Source organism: Phaethon aethereus (assembly GCF_964289735.1).
Source record: "Phaethon aethereus genome assembly, chromosome: 18".
In the NCBI taxonomy this organism is placed as follows: Eukaryota; Metazoa; Chordata; class Aves; order Phaethontiformes; family Phaethontidae; genus Phaethon; species Phaethon aethereus.
The window spans coordinates 7,210,249-7,216,500 of NC_138594.1; positions in this window are offsets into that span (position 1 = coordinate 7,210,249).

The following is a 6,252-nucleotide window of genomic DNA, read 5'->3' on the forward strand; positions in this document are numbered from 1 at the left end:
TGTGAGTCGCTCGGGAAATCACAGCCCATTTCCCAAGGCTGGGAGGGGAGCAGGGGTGAAGGAGATGTAAAGTCCCAGCAGCTGCTTCAAGGAGCTATTTAGGGACATGACAGAGGCAAATAAAGTTGCTGGAGGGTGAGGGCTGGTTACGCCCCAGAAAGAAGTGATTTCTTCCCTTCCTGGGAAATTTCCATTTCCAACCTGCTGCCTTTGGCTGCCTCATCCCCAACCTCTGGGGCAGCCCTGCAGGCACACACCGCCCCGGGAGGAGGAATTATCCCTGCAGGGATGAAACCATCCCTATTTATTTTAGCTCCTTTAATTACTGTGAGGGTAGGATGTGGTGGCAGTGGAAGCAGAGCGGAGCTGCGCTAGATCCAGGCCGTGCGTGCATCGTGTGCAGCACCATCCCCGAAACCTCTCTCCCACCTTTCTCCTGGCCCTGCTTTCTGCCAGCTCTGTGCACTTGTTTCGGCACCGAAGCCCTGAATACCGTAATGGGATAGAGCAGGCGGGGGAGGTGGGAATGGTGTCCGAGGGGTGGCCCTGGGAGTCGAAGGCAGCAGGAGGGGAAGGTGATCTTCACCCATGTTTGCTGCTTAAATGAGACCCAGATGGACAGGGCGAGGTGGGTGCCCAGGTGCAGGAACTGCTGGGCTCAGACCTCCTTGGTTTTTGGCCAAAAGTCTGGGGAAGGGGGGCTGGCAGCTGACAGCAGGTCTGGGATGGGTGCAGGACCGGGGTGGGTGCACATCCAGGGCTCAATCTCTGGCCTGTGTCACAAATGTCACCTGCAAGACTCAGCTCTGGCAGAGGGACCTGTGGGCATGGTGCCACGTCTGCCCTGTCTGACGTCGGATGCCGTTAGCGGGATGCAGGCACCCCGTCACCCTGCCGCCGCGCTGCCCGTCCAGGGATGGCTCCGGCTTTGTGCTGGCTGTGCACAGACCCGGCTCCTCTCCTTCCCGAAGTCCTGGGTTAGGATGCACTCGGGTTAAAAACCTTCTGCCGAGTTTGTCCTACAAACAGGAGGCTGATGGCAGAGGCTTGCCCTGCAGAAGTGGAGATGCGGAAGATGCTGGCTCGAGCTGCGCGATGCTGCCTCGGCTGCGGGTGCGCCTTGGGGGTGGATGCTGTGGGTAAGGGCTTGGGGGTGGGCTTATGCTGGGGGTGGATGGGCTCCCGTTGACTCTGCGGGGCTGGGAGGGCCAGAACAGACGGGGCTGGGGCAGGACGTGCTGTGCGGGGCTTTGCCCCAGCTTGGGATGCGAGATGCCAGTGGGATTGTGATGGGGCGCAAGGAGCCCGTGTGGAGCCCGAGGCACTTCTCCGACGCCGGCCTTGGCCTGGATGGGTTAGCACAGAGCTGGATGAACATCGGCCTCCCGCCACGGTCCTCCCGCGTCCCCCTCGCTCCCCCGGCCCGGCTGCCGGAGGGCTCTTCCCTGCGGGAGGTGGCTGCGCATTTGGAGCTGTCAGAGCGCGGTACCATGCAGTTATCAACCGGCTCTCTGAGCCTCCTTCAAGAAAAGACACTGGGAAAAGGTAAGAGGGAGATGGAGAAGCTGCCTGAGCTCCCTCTTGTAGGCACCCTGCGGGGTGAAGGAGGATGAAGAGGGGGAAGGCAGCTTCGTGCCTCTCTTATCCCCACCCGGCCCAGAAAGGCAGGCAACGAGGGCACGGCATCCCCAGAGAGGACAGCACCGAGGGGCTGGGGAAGTCAAAGGTTTTCAACCAAGAGGAACAGTCCAGCTGCGCCTCCCAGGGTTGTGGGCTTCATCTTGGGGTGCCTTGCTGCTTCTGTTTCAACCCAGACCTTTACAGCTATCATCAGGGCTCTTCTTCTGAATGTAAAAAGGACTTTTGTTGTTTAAATGCACAAATAAGGTGTTGTCATGATTGCAGAACAGCTCCCGTAAGCTGCATCGTGGAGTGGTGGCCCAGACCCAGCAGCAGGTTGGATTTAGGGAATCACTGCGTTTTCCCCCAGAAAAAAAGTTGTGGGTTTTGTTTTTTAAGACACTGAAGGACTTTGCCAGGAGAACCGAGATCCTGGAGGAGAGCTCTCAGCACAGCCGCCTGCTCCGTCTGCGAGCCGCCGGCCAGGTCTTTAGCTCAGGGGGGTGTCCTGGCTCTTCCTGTAGCTGGGTTTGACTCCCATGGGAGAGGAGACGTGGCTGCGGGGGGGCCGGCGGGTGTGTCACCACCCATCCTCACCCTCTGCTGCTTGGCCCCACTGCAGACACCCTCCAGCTGTGCCCAGCTGTGCCTGGGTCTTTCCTTATGTCCCACGTGTGGGGTTTGGGCTGTGATGGGGGTAAATGTCCCAGGGGATGGAGATGCTGGAGGGTCACAGGGTGAGATGGGGGAGCTGGGTATTGCCCTGGGGGGGATTGCTGTTGCCCCCCTTGTCCCGCCTGGGTGCTGGCAGCTCTTCTGGGAAATATTTTGCCCATGAAACATCACCAGGGCTGAAATAGGTGTGAGCTGAGACCCTTCAAGGGATCCAGCCCAGGGAGCAGCCAGTCCCAGGAGGGGTAAATGAGGGTCCTGAGCTGCCGGGGGTGTTACTGAGGGCACGGGATCGGCTCAGAGGTTCTGTGCCAGCCCCGAGGGACCAGGCCCTGGAAAACTGGTCCCCCGGGCCCAGTCACACCCGACCATGAAGGCAGCAGAAGGGGTTAAACACAGCCACCCCGTCTTTCAATGTTAAACCCAAGAGCCACCCCTTTGTTGTCCTGGGAAAAGGATTTGAGACAGAGAGGACCTGTTGCTAACCCTTAAATCTCCTCTCCTCGGGCAAGAGAGAGGCAGTGCTGCCAGAATCAGGCAGCGGTGGGCAGCTGGGGCTGCCTGAGGCTGGGGAGGGAAGGATGCAGCTGGTGGGTAGCCAAGAGAGGGACACAAGGCCCTCCGTCCCCCACCACCCCAAGCCCCCCCAACTGCAGCGGCCTCGGAGATTTGGCCGAGCTCTCCTGCAGAGAGAGCGGGTGCTGCTTTTACAGGGATTAAACTGGAGCCCAAAATGCATTTTCTCTTTCCTTCATTTTTGGCATCTCTTGCAACCCCAAGGTGCCTCGAGGGCGTCCGCGGCCCCGGCAGCTGGTGACCAGGCTGCCCTGGGGACAGGGACAGCATGGGGAGGTCCTGCCTCAGGCAGCTCCTTGTTAACCGCAGGCAGCAGGTTTTTAGGCAGGTTGAAGCCTCTCTGGAAATGGCCTTTCCAGGCCCCGGCAGCCACAGGGAAGGGGGGTCGGTGCTGTTGCAGGTGGCTGCGGTGCCAGGTTGGGTGGCAGCCACCCAGCAGACTTGTTTTTGGGTGGCCATGTCCCTGAGCCAGGCACCTGCACCTGGGGAAGGCAGGAGGGCAGCGCCTGGGCACGGGCGCTGCTGGCACCCCGCACCGGCAGAGGCGGGCGGATGCTCTCAGGGCCATGCTGGGCATTTTGGTGGCTCTGAGCTGGTGCACGGCGAGGTTTTGGAGCAGCTGCCCCCGTGGCGGAGCCTGAATTGGGCTCTAGCCCCTGCCAGGAGCCATGGTCCCTCTGCCCACAGCCCGGCTGCTGCAGAGCATGGGCTGGTTTTGGGACAGACTGGGCACCCGGCTGGGGGCAAGGGGACCCCAGCAGGCTCACCTCCCCGCGTCCTTTGCTGGATCTCCCCCCTCTGCCCCCCCAGTCTGGAGTGCTCTAAACCAGCGCCGTGGGATCAGCTGATGCTTTAATGCTGGCCCTGGCGACAGCTGGAGGAGGCCGCTGCCTGGGGGGGCTTTGCTCTGTGTCACCCCCTCCTCCCGGTGAGCGACCGGGACCCTGGGGCTGCCCTGCGCCGGCTGGGGGGCACCCGGAGTGGGCAGCCGGCCAGGCCCCACCAGTTCAGTTAGCAAAGGGCTGGAGGATATTTGGGGGGGGTGGTCCAGCCGCAGCCACTTGCACCCCTCCAGCTCCCCGCTGGGCGGGCAGTGCCCGGCGAGGGGATGTTGTAAGGGCTTGTGCCATTTTGCGGTGGGTTTCCCCTCCCGGGGAAGGGGACGGAGGGAGGGAGGGTCTTTTCTTACCCCCCCCGCCCTCCCCAGCGCCGGAGCCGCGGGTGCGAGGGGGGGCGGGCGAGCCTCCCCCGCCCAAACCTGCCCGCCTCCGTGCCCCCTTCCCGCCGCTGGCCGCCAGCCCCGACGGTGCGGCGAGACGGGAGGACACACGGCCCGTCCTTCCCCCACCGCCCCCAGCCCGGCTCCTGCCGGCCGTCCCGCCCGGGCAGCCCCGCGGGGCCGGGGCCGGGGCCGGGGGGGGCGATGGCTGCCGGGGCCCGGCGGCCGCCGAGACACCTGCTGCCAGCGGGCCCCCCCCGTGCACACCCGCTCCGCTCCCTCCTTCCTCCGCTCCCGTGCCTGCCTCCAGCCGCCGCTGCAGAGCCGCCGCCGCCGCCGCCAAGGACGAGCCGGGACCGACGGCGGCCGCCGGACGCCCCTGCCAGCCGCGGCGGGGCCCGATCCTGCCCCCGGCGGCTGTCCCGCAGGAGGAGAGGGCTGGGAAGAGCCGAGCCCCCGGTGGGACGCGCAGCCCCGCTGGAGCCGCGGGGCATGTAGGCACCGGGCAGCGGCGGTCCCGTGAGTACCGGGCGGGCTGGGGGCAACCGGCACCCCAACGGGCTCTGCCGCCGCACCGGCACCAACTTTTAGGGGTGGGGTGGGTTGGGGTTTTTTTTTTGGGGGGGGGGGTGTTGCCCTGGCCATTTCCCTCTGCCCCAGTATCCCCCTGCATCCCTATCCCTGAGAGCTCCCGCTCCCTGTCCCGGGCAGGGCATCCCCTCAAGGACTGAGCCTTAATTCCGGGCGCTGTGCTGGGTTTGGGCTTTTTGGGGGGGCGGGAGGCAGGAAAAAGAGACGAGACCTCCCTAGGTGCCACCAGCCCTGTGCCCCCCCCGCCTTGCGTAACCCAGCGGCAGGCAGGACACTAGGACACTTGGCGTTTATTTTTGGTTAATCCATATTTGACCTTTTTAAGCTGCGTTTTGGTGCGTGTGTGTGCGGGGCCCTCGCCATCACCCCGGCCCGCAGCCCCCGGCCCGCAACTGTTGCTGTCTGAGGCATGGGTGAGGGTTGATGAAGAAGAGGAGGGTGATGCTTGGTGGCGGCAGGTGAAGGTTGAAAGGAGACGGTGCTTGCTGGGGGCTGCCAGCGCTTCTCCCTCCCAAGTCGTCCCCCCCTGCGTGGGGACAGGGATGGCGATGAGTTGGCTTTAGGGAGGTTTTGCTGCTTTCCCTCCTTTCGGGGGCTCTGTCAGGGTCTCCTTGCTGCACAGGGATGTCCCCTATCCAGGCAATGACAAGCCCTGGCACAGCCCGGGGCCCTCCCCTGTGCCCCCCAATCCTCCCTGCACGGCTCCCGCCAGCTTTGGGTTCATTCTCTCCTTCCCGTCCATCGGCAGCGGTTCCCCCTCCCCTGGCACAGGCTGCACCTTCCTGTGGTTTCATGCTTGGAGGGGTTTTTGGGGGGGGGCGGGGGAGGATTTCTCTTTCTCCAGAGTTATTTTGCATTTCAGGATTTTATTTCTCCCTTTCCTGAGGTCAAAATATCTGCATGAGCTCTCCCCGCTTCCCGTAGCAGGGGAGGGAGGGATGGAGGGAGGGCAAAAAGGAGGTTTAAAATTAGGTGGAAACTTTCCCTGTTGCATTAAAATGACATTTCAGGAGGTGGAGGGAGGTAAGGGCTCAATCAGTGCCTTTAGCAGGAGATTTCTGTGAGTGTTTGGTTTATCAGGTGAAGCTGTGCCTCAGAAAGGGGTTAACTGGCTCAAAAATGCCCCAAAGCAACAAAAAAGTGCCAAAGCCACTGAGCAGCTCCATGGGTGCCCTCAGGTCCCCGGGGAGGCTGCTGGAAGGTAGCATTGCCTTGCCCGGGCTCCTGGCCGGGGCCACCTTCCTCCTGCTCCGGCCGGCCACTGGCCCTTTGCCCGGCTGGAAAACCTCCTTTTTGGGAAGGCATTTTCCCAAAGGAGCAATTCCGCAGTGCTTGCTACAAAAGGTTGAAAAACTGTGGATTTTTTGTGAAGTCCATGGGGGCCTTGCTGCGTTGTGCCGGGCGCAGGAGCAGTCCCGGCTCTGGCAGTAGCGCAGGGATGGGCTCGGTTCCTCCTCTGCCTCCACCAGTTTCCTGCAATTTGCTTTCCCCACCCTCATCCACCAAAACCCGTCATTTTCCCACACCCCTCTAGTTTGCCTCTTGGAAAAAACAGGCACGGAGTCGGCTGGGCT